We start from the raw sequence: 17,355 nt of genomic DNA, 5'->3' as shown, positions 1-17,355 counted from the left end.
CCATACATGATATCACCAATCTACAAAGAGATCTTATATCATATTTATACCAACTTGGGACCTATACAATTAGGTCGGCCACCTAAAAGATAATACAATAAATTCATAACTTAAACCCACAATCTAATGATCAACCACTTGAGTCGGCCTAAGACCGAAACAACATAATCCAATCAATGAATCCAACCGGTAATTCATCAACCCACACGTTACATAAACCGGTCCATAACCTAGTGGAATAACCACTACACCTATAATACGTCACCATAAGCTAAATGAAACACCATGAACAACTGGAACATGAACATGATAACCATCAACATTTGGATAACCTTCTAGAAGTTGCACCAACACCACTTATCAGATTCATCAAAAGATCTTCAACAAAGCTCTGCCAGTAAAACTCTTTCTCGTAACCAAAAGGCTTACTAGTATAAGTGATAGCTTCTGGATCATCAAACCCCGAACCAACTGAATGAACATATATCTGAATAGGATGAATAGAAGATCTAAGTCAATTCCATAAGACAAATCATACTAGCGTATACCAGATCAACATGATCATACCAACCAAAAACCAATCATCCTACCGAGACCAATCAGATACCGATTTACAGCCAAAGCAACTAGTGTTGATATCAATGATAATACATCAATGCAACACATAACCAATTCCTCCAAATTGCTAACAATCTCCCCCTTTGGCATTGATGGCAACACTAGATGTGAAAAACATCCAAGTGCCAAGAAATGTCAAACAAATCTCCCCGAATGGAATACAACCAACAATCTTCCCAAGATGATATGACAATGAGGTTCTGAACCAATTATCTCTGTACCAATTAGCCATCCATAGACCTGAACCAAACTCCCCCAATGGGATACAATGAATCTGAAATTATGTTCCTCCTCATGCCAATAATCTCCCCCTTAGACTGATCTCTTTGTTAAGCTCTGTTTTTCACATAAATATCTCTCCCCCTAATGTATATAACTCCTTACATTTTTCACATGAATATCTCTCCCCCTTTGACATCAATTCCAAAAATATGACATAAACATCAAAGAAAAATCTTAAATCCTCTGAACCTTATGACTGACTACTCCCTCTAAGTAGTAGCACCAACACATCAGTCCAAAATGAATGAGAGCTCTGATAATGCATACCAGACTGATGCCAATTAGCATCACTCAGGTCTGTACCGGAGGGGCAGAAAACCTCAACCTGTCTCTCAAATGCTCAAATGATTCCTCAAACCAATCTGACTTTATTTGCTTCCACCTACTCTATCTAAGAAACAAGTTTATTTCCAAGAAAGAAATCTTCATCGGATGATCCTATCCATTTACCTATATCTCTAGCCCAATCCGCATCTGAACATGCTCAAGGTGTAAAGTCATCATAAAACAAAAACCATACCAGAAAATCCTTGAAAATATCTAAAAATCCTAGCTACCGGAGCAAGCATTCAACATAATCAATTCCTTCCTTCTGAGAATATCCATTGAAAACTAATCAAGCCTAGTTCCAATAAAATCCAAGTCCATGTATTGTCCTTTTCTAACTAATCCAATTCCTCTTCCATAGATTTCATCCAACATTCATCCTTACAAGCTTCAATAACTGATGCCAATACAATTAAAGAAATTAAGCATACCTCATCAGTTTCCAACCTTCTTCTTGTCCAATTATCTAATCTTCTTGTAGACGTATAAAAATGACCATATTTCTAAATGAATATTTAATATTCATTTTATTCTCATTCCTCTATTTAGTTAAATCTAATTTAATTAAATCACCACATTCTTCTATTTTATTAAATAAATTATTCAATTTATTTATTTAAATTCACTTAAGCCCTTTTATATCATTTAATTGAATAAATCATTTAATTTAATTAAATCCCTTCTCTCTACTTTTTAATTGAATTTACATTAAATTAAATAGTTCACCCCAATTAAATAAATCTAATTTATTTAAATCCCCAACTTGCAACCAAATTGAAATAAAACAATTTATTTTAAATCCTATTATTCCTCACCCACTTGCATTTTCCCACATCTCCCACTTGCCTCCTAACCCTCTTCCTAAATTCTTCTAGAACCTATCTAATCCTAATCAATTAAGCTTAACCCATCAATTATCCCCTTTCCCTAAATTGGAGGAGGTCACTTCTCAAATTTGGAGTAAAGTCTTCAAAAGGCATTAAAGCCTTTATGCCTTCAACAAGCTAACTTGTTGAAAACCCCCAAATTTGGAAGGACTTACAAATTTGTCCCAAAAGTCTTCAAACCATTAATGGTTAACTAACCCTTAGTGGAATAGTTAGAGACTTTTTGCCTAACTCAACCCTCATCTAACCTAGGGGTCTCATCAAGCATTCATTGCTTTGACCATGGTTATCCCTTTAACCTTTGCACAAGAGTTTATCCTTTGGGTAAAATCTTTATCCAATGGATAACCTTTACCCTCTAAGGTAACCTTGAGGTCTTCTCAAGCATTTAATGCTTCTTACATCTCCTCTCAAGCAGTCATATGTTGACAATTGTCACCATTTCATTGGTGAGAATTGAAAACATGGATTGATAGCTTTCAATCCTGACCCTTGATTAGATTCTTCAATTCTGACCATACATTGCCCTATTTTTCCTATAAATAGAGCTCTCATTCCTCCATTTCTAGGATCAAAGTCTTTAGCATCATACATATACTTAATTTTAGTCTCTCTTTGCAATAGAAATTTATCTAATAAGCATTTTAGAGTATTTCTATTATCATTAGCTTAAATCACATAACTAGTATATCATGTTATGATAGTATTTTACTAACCTTGTCATCTTATCGTCTAGTTTAGTTAATTTACTAAAATCATGCTTAAATAGGATGCATTCATATTAAATTCGATCAAAAACATCCCTCGTTCTTGCATTCGTCATCTCTAAGTCACTTTGCTCAATGATCTAAGAGCAAAGACATTGGCTTGAGAGACCTTGTGAGATAGAGAACCATGGAACACTCCTTGAGAAGTTGAGCCATTCCTCATGGCTCCATAACATGCACCAAGAGTCCCATGGGTGTACAGGCAAGTCCTTGAAATATTGTCACATTTTGGATTTCATCGAACTGCTTTTCCCGCATACATTTTTGGCACCCAGCGTGGGGCATAACCCCATTAATCAAATCGGTTTTTGAATCTGACCACTTTTGCAGGTACACGGGAAACAAGAATCAGCACATGGGGAATGTTTCTTAGTGCATCTGGTTAATATTCCAGTGCATCCAGTATACTGTTTGATGCATGGGACTCATATCCTAGCGCATGGAGACCTTCACTTAGCGCATATCATTGTTAAAATTTTTCCTGTAGGTTTCGGTGCAAGAACTTAATAGTATAACACATTTGAAAAATAGCTCAACACATTGATCTGTCTGATAGCGCATCTGGGTAATTCTGTACCACATACAGAGTATTCTGTAGTGCATCACAGATAGAGAATAAGAAATACTTTGTAACTGAGATCAGAATTAGACTTGTGAAAGTCCATAAAGCCAGTATTTTGCTAACAGATTTAATTGTTTTGCAGGATTTCTGACAGTTTCATTGCAGGATTTGGGAGTTCATTTTATTTTAAAGTTAGGATTTAAAGTAGTTTGAAGTTTTTACTAACTTAGCTAAGTTAGTTAAAAATTTGAATTCTTTGAATTCTTGTTTAAAGCTAATATTTAACTCACACCTCATTTGGACACTTAAAAAGAACCACAAAAATCTTTCCTTGCTTTCATAGGAGAAAAATTTCCTTTGGGTTGCTAAAAAGAACATACAAACTTTCTATTTTTGCAAAAAGAACTTGGAAAAGAACCTCACCATCCTTTGGTTCATAAAAGGATCAATCTTTTAAATCTTTGCAAGGAAAAAGAATCACATTTGTCTAAATTTTGTTTTCAAGTTAAAGAGGGAAGTTCTTCCCCTTTTGTCGATTTCTTTTGCTGACCACCAAGATCGGAATTTTTCTTTGTTGACCAGGTTCCTTTACTAGCTCATATAATCACTGATTTGATGGGATAAAATCAACACCATGTTTTTGTGGAGCAATATCTCCATATAGATTTTACCAAATCATTGCAATAAAAGGTTAAAAAGAACACTTGTGTGCTTTGATTTGAAAGTGGAAGGAATTTGCTCTCCCCTTAACTGGGTGATCAAAAAGCCAGACCACTCTTACGCTTCCAGTGTTTAAGTATTAAAACCTTTAGCAGGCCTGCCCTCCCGAGTAGTTGAAAAACTCTTAAATCCATTCTTTGGCTGATGTGAGGGGAACACCCTAATTGGGGAACGACTTTGACGCCAAGTGTTCCAACCCACTATAATCAAAAGTGGAAAGTGACAAAAGTCCTTTTCAACAGTTGCATGCAGCGATTAGCCTTCCCCCAGTATCTTTACGATACGTAAAGCCTTTGTTCTAAAGGTTGGGAAGCCTCCTGAGGGAGTTAATCACTAATGATCAAACAGGAAGCTTGATTATGAACTTTAGCATTAGAAACTTTGAGCCGAGTCAGTATCCAAACATTTGCATTATCATAGTGCAAGGGTGGGGAAGAATCCGCCCCCAATATTACTCACCATATATCTCCCAAGATAACTACTCAACTGTGAAGTGATTCATGTTGAGTTAATTTCTGGCAAAAGGCAAAAAAATGGGCGCCCCCTAGGGGGTGACAAGGTTGTTTGAGCTGACGAATTATTGAGACTAGTGAGCTATGGTATTGTCAATGACCTTTGAATAAAGAGTGATTGATTTGTATTTTCTATATCCAAACCTATTGAAATATTAAGGATTTGAACACATCCGCACTAAACATACACTCATTGTTTAGACTAGGAAAAATGGTTATATCTTTTGTGCTGTGCTTTTATTTCTTTCTTCAGAAAATCATCCATCATCATTGAAACAAAATTCAAAAATCACAGAAAACCACCAAGTCAAAATTATCTGGGCAGTTTAGCGCATAAGAGAAATATCTTAGTGCTTTGGAACCATAGTTTAGCACATGCAAGCTTCAACATAGCGCATTTCTTCTAAACTTTAGCACGTAATCAGTCCAAACATTAATAGTTCAAAACTTAGTGCTATCTGAGAACATTCTAGTGCGTAGAAGCAACAACTTAGCGTGTTGAGACCAAACATTAGCGCGTTGAAGTCAACAATTAGCACATTAGAAGCCCATATTAGCGCATAAACCTTTCAAAGCAAAACAAACTCAAACAATCCAGTTAGCACGTCAGAAAGGCAGCTTAGTGCGTGGAGTCCTTTCTCTAGCGTGCTGAGAAAACTCAATAGCACATTGGGTTTCTAGTTAGCGCATAACAGAAACTAAGAAAACAGGGGGCAAAATAGAAGCTATTTTTGAAAAATCTAAAAATAGTTTAGGAAGCCTTCTTTCCTCATCTTGAACTCTATCAAATAGAAAATCAAAATCAAAGTATCAAAACTACTCCAAAAGCAAGTTTTCCGTAAAACAAAGTTGTCCAAATCCAAAAACTAGTCAAGGGATAAAACACATCTCTCCTATCAAAATCGGGAAACACCATCACACGTATCAAAAGGTCCTTCAATCAAATGGTTTTTTATCCAAAAACATACTTGTTTTAAACTCAAAGTTGTCAAATCGAGTTTCCATATTAGGAAAGCTCTTATCATTTGACACGCTTTATCGTGAGGGGGCATCTAAACCTTTATTTTGATAAAGTAAAACTTAAGTTTCCAAACAAGATATCTGGAATCCAAAATGAATCAAAGGAAACCATTGATCACTTGTGCATGACTAATCCTCATATTCTGAGAAGAAAGAGTATTTATCATAACACTAATTTGAGGAAACAACAACCCAGTTCTCTGAAACTTGCCAAATGGAATAAATTTTTATACATCAATTGTCAACTCTTCAAATCTCATCGAACATTCCTCCATCATATGCCCTTGTATCTTCAAGACAAAACAAATGAATTTGACAAGGAACCATTGAGGAGTAGAGAATTCTGTCAAATATCAACATTCAATCAACGCATAAATCAAGGAGGAAAGATCAATCTAGCTTTCTTCCTTGAAGTGTGCATCAGTTACAATATACCTCAATTTGAACCACCAACCCCTGAGCAAAACATCGAAGAGGAGTTCGTTCCCTTTGTCACAGAAAGTTTCTACTAGATGCGCCAGAAATGCATGCAGGAAAAGCGGTTCGATGAAATCCAAAATGTGAAAAGATACATCTCACAGTATATCATTATCATACATCTCATTTTCAAGATACATCTCACAGCATACCATTATCCTACATCTCATTTTCAAGATACATCTCACAACATCATGCATTGTCACATCATATTCATCACATATCAAATCACATACATCTAAGCATTGCATCATCCATAACACATCACATGAGGATCAAAGAAAATGGTGTCGTATATATATCTCAAAAATGATCAAAGTACAAAATATGTCATGTTTATCCCATAATAAAACAAAATGATCAAAATACAAAGGAGACAACATCTCTCAGGTATGACTATCTCCTGAGGGTGATGGTCTCGCAACTCCCAGAACCTGGATCTCTAGGTGGATCCTATCGAGGTGGCCCAGTCACACCCCTACTCTTTGTCCTCGACCCCGTCTGCCTTGATCGACTAGATCTCGTCGCTATAAAACTAGGAACTCTACTTTCCTGGGGCATCGCATCCTCATAGTGCCTCTGATAATACTCAGCCTCCTTGGCTATATAGGACAACTCCCTCAGGGTGTCTCTCATCGACCCACTTGCGACCACTCTATCAAATGTCTCTGATCGAGCCTTGACTCGACCCAACCGCTCCAAAATTGTATCCCACTCAGTGGTCAACTGTGTAATCTGTCACTGATGTGCCAGTAGCTATGTCTGCAGGTGCTGCATTGATAACTATAAGGACCTAATCTGAGCGTCCTCCCGGTGAGTCAAAATCTAAATCTGGAGGGGTACCTATGTAGTGGGACCCCCCATGCCTCTCCTTGTCCTCAATGCTGGTGGGGGTAAAACATCTGACCTCCTCCTTTGGGCTGGCCATCTGAAATCATCTTTCTCTCCCACCGGTGCTATGGCCTCTCCTTCCCTCTCCTCACCAGCAACTCCAATAGCCAAACCTCCCCTCCTTCTATCCTCCACAACCCACCGCACTACTCTCTCCATTCGTATCCCTCTATCACCACCAGCTCCACCTCTATCCCTTCTCCTCCCCTGATCAACTCTCCCCCTATCCCCACGCTGACCTCAACCACCTCCTCTACCATCTCCACCGTCATCACCTCCACCATCCCCACCTCCCTCATCTAGCTCCTCTCCCTCCTCTCCTCGTCTCCCTAGCCTCTCGACCTGCTCATCCTCATCATCATCAAGAGAAGGAATCATCTCTGCTAGATCCGATATCTTGGCCACCACATGAGCCACAAAAAGTGCTGCGAACTCATCGGTCATCCCTGTATCCATTATCCCATAGGCATAGTCCCATATTTGGCTGGCTAGGTGAAAGAACTCCTCAACCGCCACCGCATTATCAATAGTGGGTCCCCACTCTGGTACATCCTGCCTCCGTCGAGCATACAAACATGCTCCCTATGGTATCCCCTATTGTTGACCATACTGCCGCAACACTCGGCTATGCAAGAATCTCTCAATAACAAAGGGCATCTGCCCTATCAGAAATTGGGACATATAGACATAGGGCATCTCTATCCTATCCTCTGCCCACACATCACAATCCGTATATAGTCTCCATATGACCATATCAATATCATCTAGCACTCACCTCTAATGCTCTAGTTTGCCCAGCTTACGCTGGACAACTATCCCTCTGTATCCATAGGCATACGTGCAACCAACTGGCCTATCTCTGTCTGCAAGTGGCCTAGTTGCGGGAATATGCTCCCATGCCCATACCTGTAGCAGCATGACCCCCAGTTGATAGATTGCTATATCCCAAGCAAACCACCTAATGCAAATCGGTGACCCTGTGTCACCATGTCCTCTAAGACCAACCCCCATCTCACTGCTAGTCCCTTTGACCTATAGTCAGGACATAAGAAACCACCTATAAATCCTATCAGCATTGATGGTAGAGGAGCGTAATCCAAATCAATGAACTCCTACTAGGGGATCTCATATCCGCAAACTGTATCATCCTGTAATATCCGACGAAGAGCCTTTGTCCCGCCCTCCTCGGTCTGCTCATATGGTAAAAGTGCACCTACCACAAGAATCCACAGAATCCGGTAACAATCCTCAGGTGTCACTGTCATCTCACCTGTCGCCAAATGGAAGGCGTTGGTGTCACTATGCCACCTCTCGGCCAAAGCTGTCAATAAACCGCAGTTAATGATATGTCAGGGCATTTCCAATGAGGATAGTCCACACCTCTCAATGATATCTCTGTTTGCTCGTGTCAATTGTGGTATCAACAACCACGGTCTCAAAAATTGCTCTCGCGATTGTACAACCCCAAGCCACTCTTGTCATGAGCAAAACATGTCCAATATCAGTTTCCTCATAAAAATAATTCATCTCAAAATCAAATTCATATCAACTTGAAACATTGAAAATCTAATCAAGTTCCACATCATATCAAATCCATATCCATATCTGATCATATCAACTTGTAACATAACTCAAGTTCCACAACCATATCAACTTGTAAAACAACTCAAGTTCCACATTCATATCAACTTGTAAAACAACTCAAGTTCCACAGCCATATCAACTTGTAAAACAACTCAAGTCCCATATTTATATCAACTTGAAACAATGCATATCAAATCAAGTTCATATCACATCACAAATCCATATCAAATCCACATCATATGATATCAATATCAACATCAACTTGAAACATTGAAAATCAAATCAAGTTATCTATAAAAAAAAAATACCATATCAGAACTCATATTGGACAAATGATCAAAACAACGACACCAGACATGCAGACTAACTATCACACCCATCCTAACAAAACTAGCAAACACCTATCTATCTTTCTTCATCTCATCAATCCTCACCAAATCCTACTTTCCCCAAATTTTTCTGCCCACGTGTTGAAATGTTTTATCCATGTGCTACACTACTTGACATGCACTACCAAATGCACCCTAAGCACTAAAATGCACCTATGTGCTACCCTGATCTATCAATGCACCACCCAAAGCACCCTAAGCGCTAAAACCCCCTATGTGATATCTTAATCTAGCCCTATGTTGCAACACTACCCCTATGCGCTAGGTCACACCTACGCACTACCCTATCCTACCCATGCAACCCCTGGCTAACCCTAAGCACTAGATCTAAGCGATGCGCTACCCGTTTCCCCCTGCACGCTATCCTGCAAACCCGTTGTGCTAACCTCGGTCTATGCGCTATCCTAACCCCCCTCTGCGCTAAACTAATCTACTCGAATGTTACCCTAGTTCCTAAGACACTACACACTGCATTTTGTTTCATATGTGCTACAGTTTCCACCGGACGCACTAAACCGTTAATTTCTGCGACAAAAAATGAAAAACCTGACTAAAAATGACAAAACAAAAATAAATAAGGGGTCAAAAATGATAACTTACCGGTGGTCCATACATGGCGGGCCTCCGATACCTCCAAACGCGCTTGAATTGATGAGAAGAAAAGGGAACCGACATCTTGACTTTCTCTCCAAGTGTCACTTTCTCCAAAGTCAACAAGCACAAATGAGACAAAATAAATCACTTTTTACATTTTTATAGGGTAAACGGAAATTAGGGTTATGTGGTGGAACATGAAAATTACTCGTGGTCTCACTTCTAACCCTAACAAACATCATTATTGGGAGATGAATCAAATTATCACATTGAAAATAGACAAAATTTAAAATTCAATCAAATTTATCAACTCAAATCAAATTATCGCATTCAACATAGATAAAATTTAAAATGCAATCAAATTTATCAACTCAAATAAAATTTTCAAATTTTTGATTCATCTCCTGCGGGGGCATTATCAACATCATTTATCAAATCTGGGGAACGACATGAACATCTCGACACGACATCACACTGATCATAATCAAATTTTGACGACACATCATTTTTCTTTGAATCAACATGTGCACACACATCACTTCAAAGAGGGGCAAAATGTAGACGTAGAAAAATGACCATATTCCTAAATGAATATTTAATGTTCATTTTATTCTCATTCCTCTATTTAGTTAAATCTAATTTAATTAAATCACCCACATTCTTCTATTTTATTAAATAAATTATTCAATTTTTTTATTTAAATTCACTTAAGCCATTTTATATCATTTAATTGAATAAATCGTTATATTTAATTAAATCTATTCTCTCTACTTTTTAATTAAATTTACGTTTAATTAAATAGTTCACCCCAATTAAATAAATCTAATTTATTTAAATCCCCAACTTGCAACCAAATTGAAATAAAACAATTTATTTTAAATCCTATTATTCCTCACCCACTTGCATTTTCCGACATCTCCCACTTGCCTCCTAACCCTCTTCCTAAATTTTTCTAGAACCTATCTAATCTTAATCAATTAAGCTTAACCCATCAATTATTCCCTTTCCCTAAATTTGAGGAGGTTACTTCTCAAATTTGGAGTAAAGTCTTCAAAAGGCATTAAAGCCTTTATGCCTTCAACAAGCTAACTTGTTGAAAACCCCCAAATTTGGAAGGACTCTTACAAATTTGTCCCCAAAGTCTTCAAACCATTAATGGTTAACTAACCCTTAGTGGCATGGTTAGAGACTTTTTGCCTAACTCAATCCTCATCTAACCCAGTGGTCTCATCAAGCATTCATTGCTTTGACCATGGTTATCCCTTTAACCTTTGTGCAAGAGTTTATCCTTTGGGTAAAATCTTTATCCAATGGATAACCTTAACCTTTACCCTCTAAGGTAACCATGAGGTCTTCTCAAGCATTTAATGCTTCTTACTTCCCCTCTCAAGTAGTCTTATGTTGACAATTGTCACCATTTCATTGGTGAGAATTGAAAACATGGATTGATAGCTTTCAATCCTGACACTTGATTAGATCCTTCAATTCTGACCATTCATTGCCCTATTTTTCCTATAAATAGAGCTCTCATTCCTCCATTTCTAGGATCCAAGTCTTTAGCATCATACATATACTTAATTTTAGCCTCTCTTTGTAATAGAAATTTATCTAATAAGCATTTTAGAGTATTTCTATTATCATTAGCTTAAATCACATAACTAGTATATCATGTTAGGATAATATTTTACTAAACCTTGTCATCTTATCATCTAGTTTAGTTTAGCTACTAAAATCATGCATAAATAGGATGCATTCATATTAAATTCAATCAAAAGCATCCCTTGTTCTTGCATTTGTCATCCCTAAGTCAGTTTGCTCAGGGATCTGAGAGCAAAGACATTGGCTTGAGGGACCTTCTGAGATAGAGAACCATGGAACACTCCTTGGGAAGATGAGCCATTCCTCATGGCTCCATAACTTGCACCAAGAGTCCCATGGGTGTGCAGGCAAGTCCTTGAAATATTTTCACATTTTGGATTTCATCGAACCGCTTTTCCCGCATACACTTCTAAATGATTCAACCTTACATACCTAGGAGTCTTCTGACTTTCTGTTCCTCTTCCCTAATCTTCAGTTACTATAGAATTTTTTGATATTGTTGGCATTATGTGAACCGGTATGAGGACATGATGATATTGTATGTTGTCATTGATGTCAATATGCTGAAGAAGAGAGAACCAATATGTTACCAAGAATCAGTATATGTGAGAACCGGTATAACATTGTGAACCGGTATATGTGCCAAAGTGAAGCGGCGTGTTTGTTCAAGGTGAATCGGCATGTGGTTATGAGAACTGGTAAATGGAAACTTTGTAAGACTACCGGTTGGTAGTCTCAACTTTAGGGTTTCCGGTTGAAGTGCTTCAAGCTTGTGTGACTCAACCGGTGACTTTGTGTGATGACTTAGCATTGTAACGAAGAACAGATCATGTTGCCACATCAACCTTGTGCATGTGAAGGATCTTGCATGAAGGAGGTTGTTCCTATCTTCCTTGGGAATGTGCAAAGTTTGTAAATGGTGAAAACGCATGATGGGTTATCAACCGCCATGAAAGCGGTGGAAAACAAATGATGGAGAACGTCTTGAGATTGGTTCAAGACTATTGCATTTAATGCAATGTGCTTAATGGCCAGGATTGAACCGTTTGAATTGCTTAACCTAACAAGTTTAGGGTTTAGGGTTTATGCTACCGACCTATCTGTTTCCTATAAGGTCGATGTTGTGTTTCTTTCTAAGGGTGTTAGCAAAATTTGTGTGTGTGTATCCAAGAGAAGAGATACGTGATTCTTGCCAGACGAGAGGAGATAAGTGATACCTACAGAGTGTAAGTGCAGAAGGTGAAGAGGAGCTAAAGTGGATCTGTATTGGCATTGAGTGCTGTTACCGGATTATTGTAATACCTGTTGATCTCTAACCACTTCAACAATTGGGAAATCCATTAACAGGGTAGCTTTAACCAGCTTACTGTAAATCCTTTAACAGGGTGACTCAAAACTATTGAGTTCTTGAAATCCTCTAACAAGGTAACCTTTAATAGGGTTTAACCCTTAACCGAGTATTCTAGCCATCCCTTAACTGGGTGATCCTTAATAGGATCAGTTCCTAACAAAACCTATTGTATCAGTCTTTAACCGGACAAGGCTCCTAACAGAGCGGACTTCTAAAGAATTCAAAAATAGCTTGTGGGTATTCATCCCCACCGTGGTTTTTCCCAGTTGGGTTTCCACGTGAAAAATCTGTGTGTCATGTGTGGTGTTATCCATGTGATGGTGTAAGTGATTTGTGTCTGAAGGTAAATCATGTTGATCTAGCTATTTATATGTTTTTGATGATAGATTACCTGTTCATGCACTAGGGTGAAATGGAAATGATGTATTAGATTGTATGAAAAGATAAGTGTCAACCGGTTTATGCTTGTCTCAGTTATTCTAGATTTTTTCGGTTGTACTCTATTTAAGACCGGTGTTACTATTTGTGTGCCAAGGCATAGTGTCTACTGAAAAACTGGTTTTAGGAATGTGTTTTTATCTATACTGATTCACCCCCCCTCTCAGTACCAGTTTGGTACTATCCGTTCATCATTGAGTTATCAACTGCCAGAGTAACTGGTTCTGCATTCTTTTACAATATAGGTGTTACCGGTTCAGTTAAGGCCATTTCCACTGCCGGTTCTTTCTCATAAATTCCAATTTGACTTCTATTCTGCTCATCCACCTTGACATTAGTGCTCTCCACAATTCTCTGCAATCTCTTGTTATAACATCTCTAAGCTTTAATTTTATTAGAGTGACCAAGAAATATTCCTTCATCACATCTAGGATCAAACTTCCAATTCACTACTAGAGATTCTGAAATACTTAACTGTAGATGTATGACCAAACCATAACTCATAAAGTGACTTACCAGTAAATGAAGCTAGATCCAAGATCCAACAAATCTTTGTCGGTTAACCTTCAAACTGATTTCCAAAGATGTGAAATAGGCTTTCAGACCACTACTAGGGGAAATGCAAGATCTGTCATCAATTTGCCTCCCCCTAAGGTGAATGCCTTAGTTATCGGATGAGTTTCCTGCCGATGTAGGAACATTCTGCTCTGTCAGTTGAGTAATCAAGGTATATCCTTCAGCCAAAGGAACATCTGGGGCAACTGATTCTGTTGGTTGAGCCTCATAATTCATATCCAACTTCTTCTCATGCTCCTTCTAAATGTCATCAACCTTCTGATTTCCCTTATCATTAGATTTATCACTTCCTACCGGTAGGTTCTTGCTTCTGCAAAATTTAACAATATGTTCTACTTTGTTGCATGCATAACAAGTGACATTGTTCTTTTAAATTTCTTTATTGTAACCTTGACCATTCCTTGACCTACATTTATTAGCCATATGTCCAAACTTTCTATATGCATGACATTTCACATCATTCTACAACCTTGTATCCTATGACCATACTTCTTACAATTTGAACACTGACCAAGAACTACATTATTATTCTTCTCTATTTCTACAATGTCTTTCCATATGACCAAATTTATTGCAAACAAATCATCTACCATTAAATTTATGTGTAGTGGGTTGCCTTACTAGTAACCTCTGATTCTAGTTGACCTTCTGACCAGATGTGTTATCCTGATTTGTAGTACCAAAGCTTTGTCCATGCTCAAATCCAAGACCTCTAGTGTCTCCAATGTCCCTTTGATCCTTCAATAATTCATCAAGCTTAGTAGAACTAACCTTGAACTTATCTTTCTATTAATTTGCAATAGTCAGATCATCTCTTAGGATTGTTACCATTCTTTCCAATTCTTGCTCATTATTATGTGATTGCACCAATTCAGTTCTCAACACATTATTTTCATGAACCAACCAGATGCATTCTTCAGATCTATCTTTCAAAGATATAGCAAGAATTTCTTCATTCTTCTTCCGGTCTTCAATCTCCTTGGACATCCTCATAGTTATGGCTTGCATTTCATTCTTCATGACAATATTCTCCTGACTCAGCTTCTGACATTGTTCCTTAAGGGCATCCTTCTCTTCATCATCCTGATTTTGTAAAAGTTCCTTCCTTTTAGCTTGGGCAGATGACAACCTATCTTGCAGAGTAAAAATGAATTCCTTCAAATATATCAACTCATCTTGCAACTTCATGTTCTTGAATCTTTCAACATCATACTCTTCAAGTGCTACTTGAAGTTCATTCTTTAAACTTATCTCTATAGATTCTAGATACAATATCTTCCTTAAGCTATTAGACTTACTCTGAGGCACCATACCTGTTATCACTGTTTAAAAAATGGGTTTTCCTTTCCCATAAATCGGTTAAGTTTTGAAATTTTGAATTAGACACGCTATCAGTTGCTTCAACTCTGTGTTAGGTCCTAGGGGTTTAGGGTTTTTAATTTTAAATCGTTCAATGTTTTATCAAAAAACTCTCTGGTTTCTATTTCTTTGTTACTTTATCCACTTAAGTAATGGGTCTCAGGTTCGTAGGAAGTGTCCCCCCTTGTCATTTGCCTAGGTGGCCATTTGAATTAATCGTAAAATTTTACGCCTTATGTATTTTCCTCCTAATGTTGTCGGGCCCAATAAGTTGTGCACAGCTCTTAGGTGGATCTATGGTTCTCGCTATTTTGTTAGGTGAAGTTGCACGTGGTTTAGGACTTGCGAAATGGCAAAAGGGAGAAGCATTCTAAATGGCACTTTTGGCCCAGTTTAAAGAGGTTTCATCTCGTCTGAGATCCAACGGCTGGCGTTATTTCATAGCCTGAACTTGCAAGTGGGATACCTTTCACGAAATGGTGAAAGTGTCTGGTGGGACCTTGCAGAGAAGACTTTCTAAGTGATTAAAAGGTGATTAAGTCCAATCTGATCCGATGGTTTGCGCTGTTTCACAGGATGAAAATGCTCAATAGTTATCTTTCGCAAAGTGACGAAATGACATGGCACTCCAAGTAGACGGTCCAGCTGGTCTAGAGGGCGAGTAAGATGATGGCACATAGCAGAGGCCACAATAGTCAGCAGGGCAGGTCTAAGGGTTAAAAGGTGGGTCCCAGAGGTGAGTCATGTAGCGGGATAAGAGGTGACCTGGCAGATACAGGTGGCAAGGGTGAGGTGGAACCTAGTGTATTATCTCAGTAAATGAAAGACTGACATGTCAGCTTTGAAAGTGACCAGATGCCAGGTGTTTAAGGTTGAGTCAGAGGGCCCACGTTTGCCGGAGTCAGTTCAGATTGTTAAGCATCGAGCAAGTAAAAAATAATCTAACGGCCCACGTGAATTCACAAAAGTAAGATGCTCATGCTTTATGCCCTGCAAAATGGTGAAAAGTTTTTTCATCCCCAGAGACAGATAAAACATGAGGTTAAAGGAGGATCAACTTCGTTTTGATCCAACAACTGACGTTATTTTGTGGTGGTGAACCGACTGAAGGATATGCTCTGCGAAACAGTGAAAAGAAGAGAAGGTATACAGATGTAAAGCTAGATGGTGACATGTCCATGGACACATGGTTTCAGAAGAAGTTGAGGGCCCGCCAAGGTGTAACCAGCAGTAAAAGGGAGAGACACGTGGCTGACATTGAACTAGGCTTGAACGGTTTTCTAAAACCAATGGTTGAGTGCCACGTGGTAGTCAGTAACCAATGAAAAGGTAGCGTAAGTAAAGCAAGCATAAAGGGTTTCCCTTAAAGGATGGTCATCTCCAATCTGATCCAATGCCTTGTGTTGTTTCGTGGCCCAAAGTTGAAAGTTGTTTAAGCTTCACGAAATAGCGAAAGACTGCTAGCAGTCAAGGTAAAGGTGCGGTTAATGAAGATGTCGATGGTTTCGATAAGAGTTAAACACTGAGCAATTAGAATTCCATCTAGCATCTGGTGCGGCTTCGCGAAGGAGAAGTGCTAGAAAGATAAAGTTTGCGAAATGGCGAAAAGGAGGTGGGGTCCAGCGCAAAGGCAAGACTGTTAAGTCAGTGTAACGGCCAATCAAGTTTCTTTTGATCAGATGGTTGGCGTGATTTCATTTAATGAAATTGCTTGAAGGTTATGCTTCGCGAAACAATGAAAGAGCAAAAGGAAAGAATTGCAGGAATGTTGTGACCCATTGGAGCAAAAATTTGAATTCTCTTAGGAATTCAATTCTGAAGGGATGACTGAAGCATGCGAAATCAATGTTGCAGTTAAGACCCTGGGTACCATATATGATCTCTTGTCAATTGAGTAAAGGTATCATTCAAAAGAATTGTTGCAGAAGAGTAGATACAGAGCTATTGTCTTCAAATATAGAGCAAGTCAACTCAGTTGTAGAAAGGATTCCTTCAAGCTAAAATCAGGTTTTCTTGTACTCTTGTGTGGCAATTGCTTTGTGGTGTTTTAATTGAGGTCTTGATTTGCCGCTGAACCATTTGGGGTTAGTATTTTAATTGCTTGCATTTTCAAAATGGCACCTAAGAGAGAATTTTCCAGAAAAATTAATTATCAGGAGAGGGCCATTTGTGATGATTTTCTTGAGCAGTTGACGTTGTCGACTAACCAGGCATCAAAAGTAAAAGAATTAGTGCCTAGAGCTCCTCGCTTGAAGATAGGAGAAGGGTTGTATGATAAAGGTAACTGGTTGAGAGATCCATAGGTTGGGTTGTCTGGGTTGGGGTTATTCAAAGTTTGATTTGGAATGAGAAATTCTCCAGCCCCACAGAATAGCATCTAGGAGTTAGATGTAGGGAAGTTG

This window comes from Cryptomeria japonica, chromosome 9, assembly GCF_030272615.1.
Source record: "Cryptomeria japonica chromosome 9, Sugi_1.0, whole genome shotgun sequence".
NCBI lineage: Eukaryota > Viridiplantae > Streptophyta > Pinopsida > Cupressales > Cupressaceae > Cryptomeria > Cryptomeria japonica.
The sequence above is the reverse complement of the archived record's forward strand: the minus strand, read 5'-3'. Positions refer to the sequence as shown.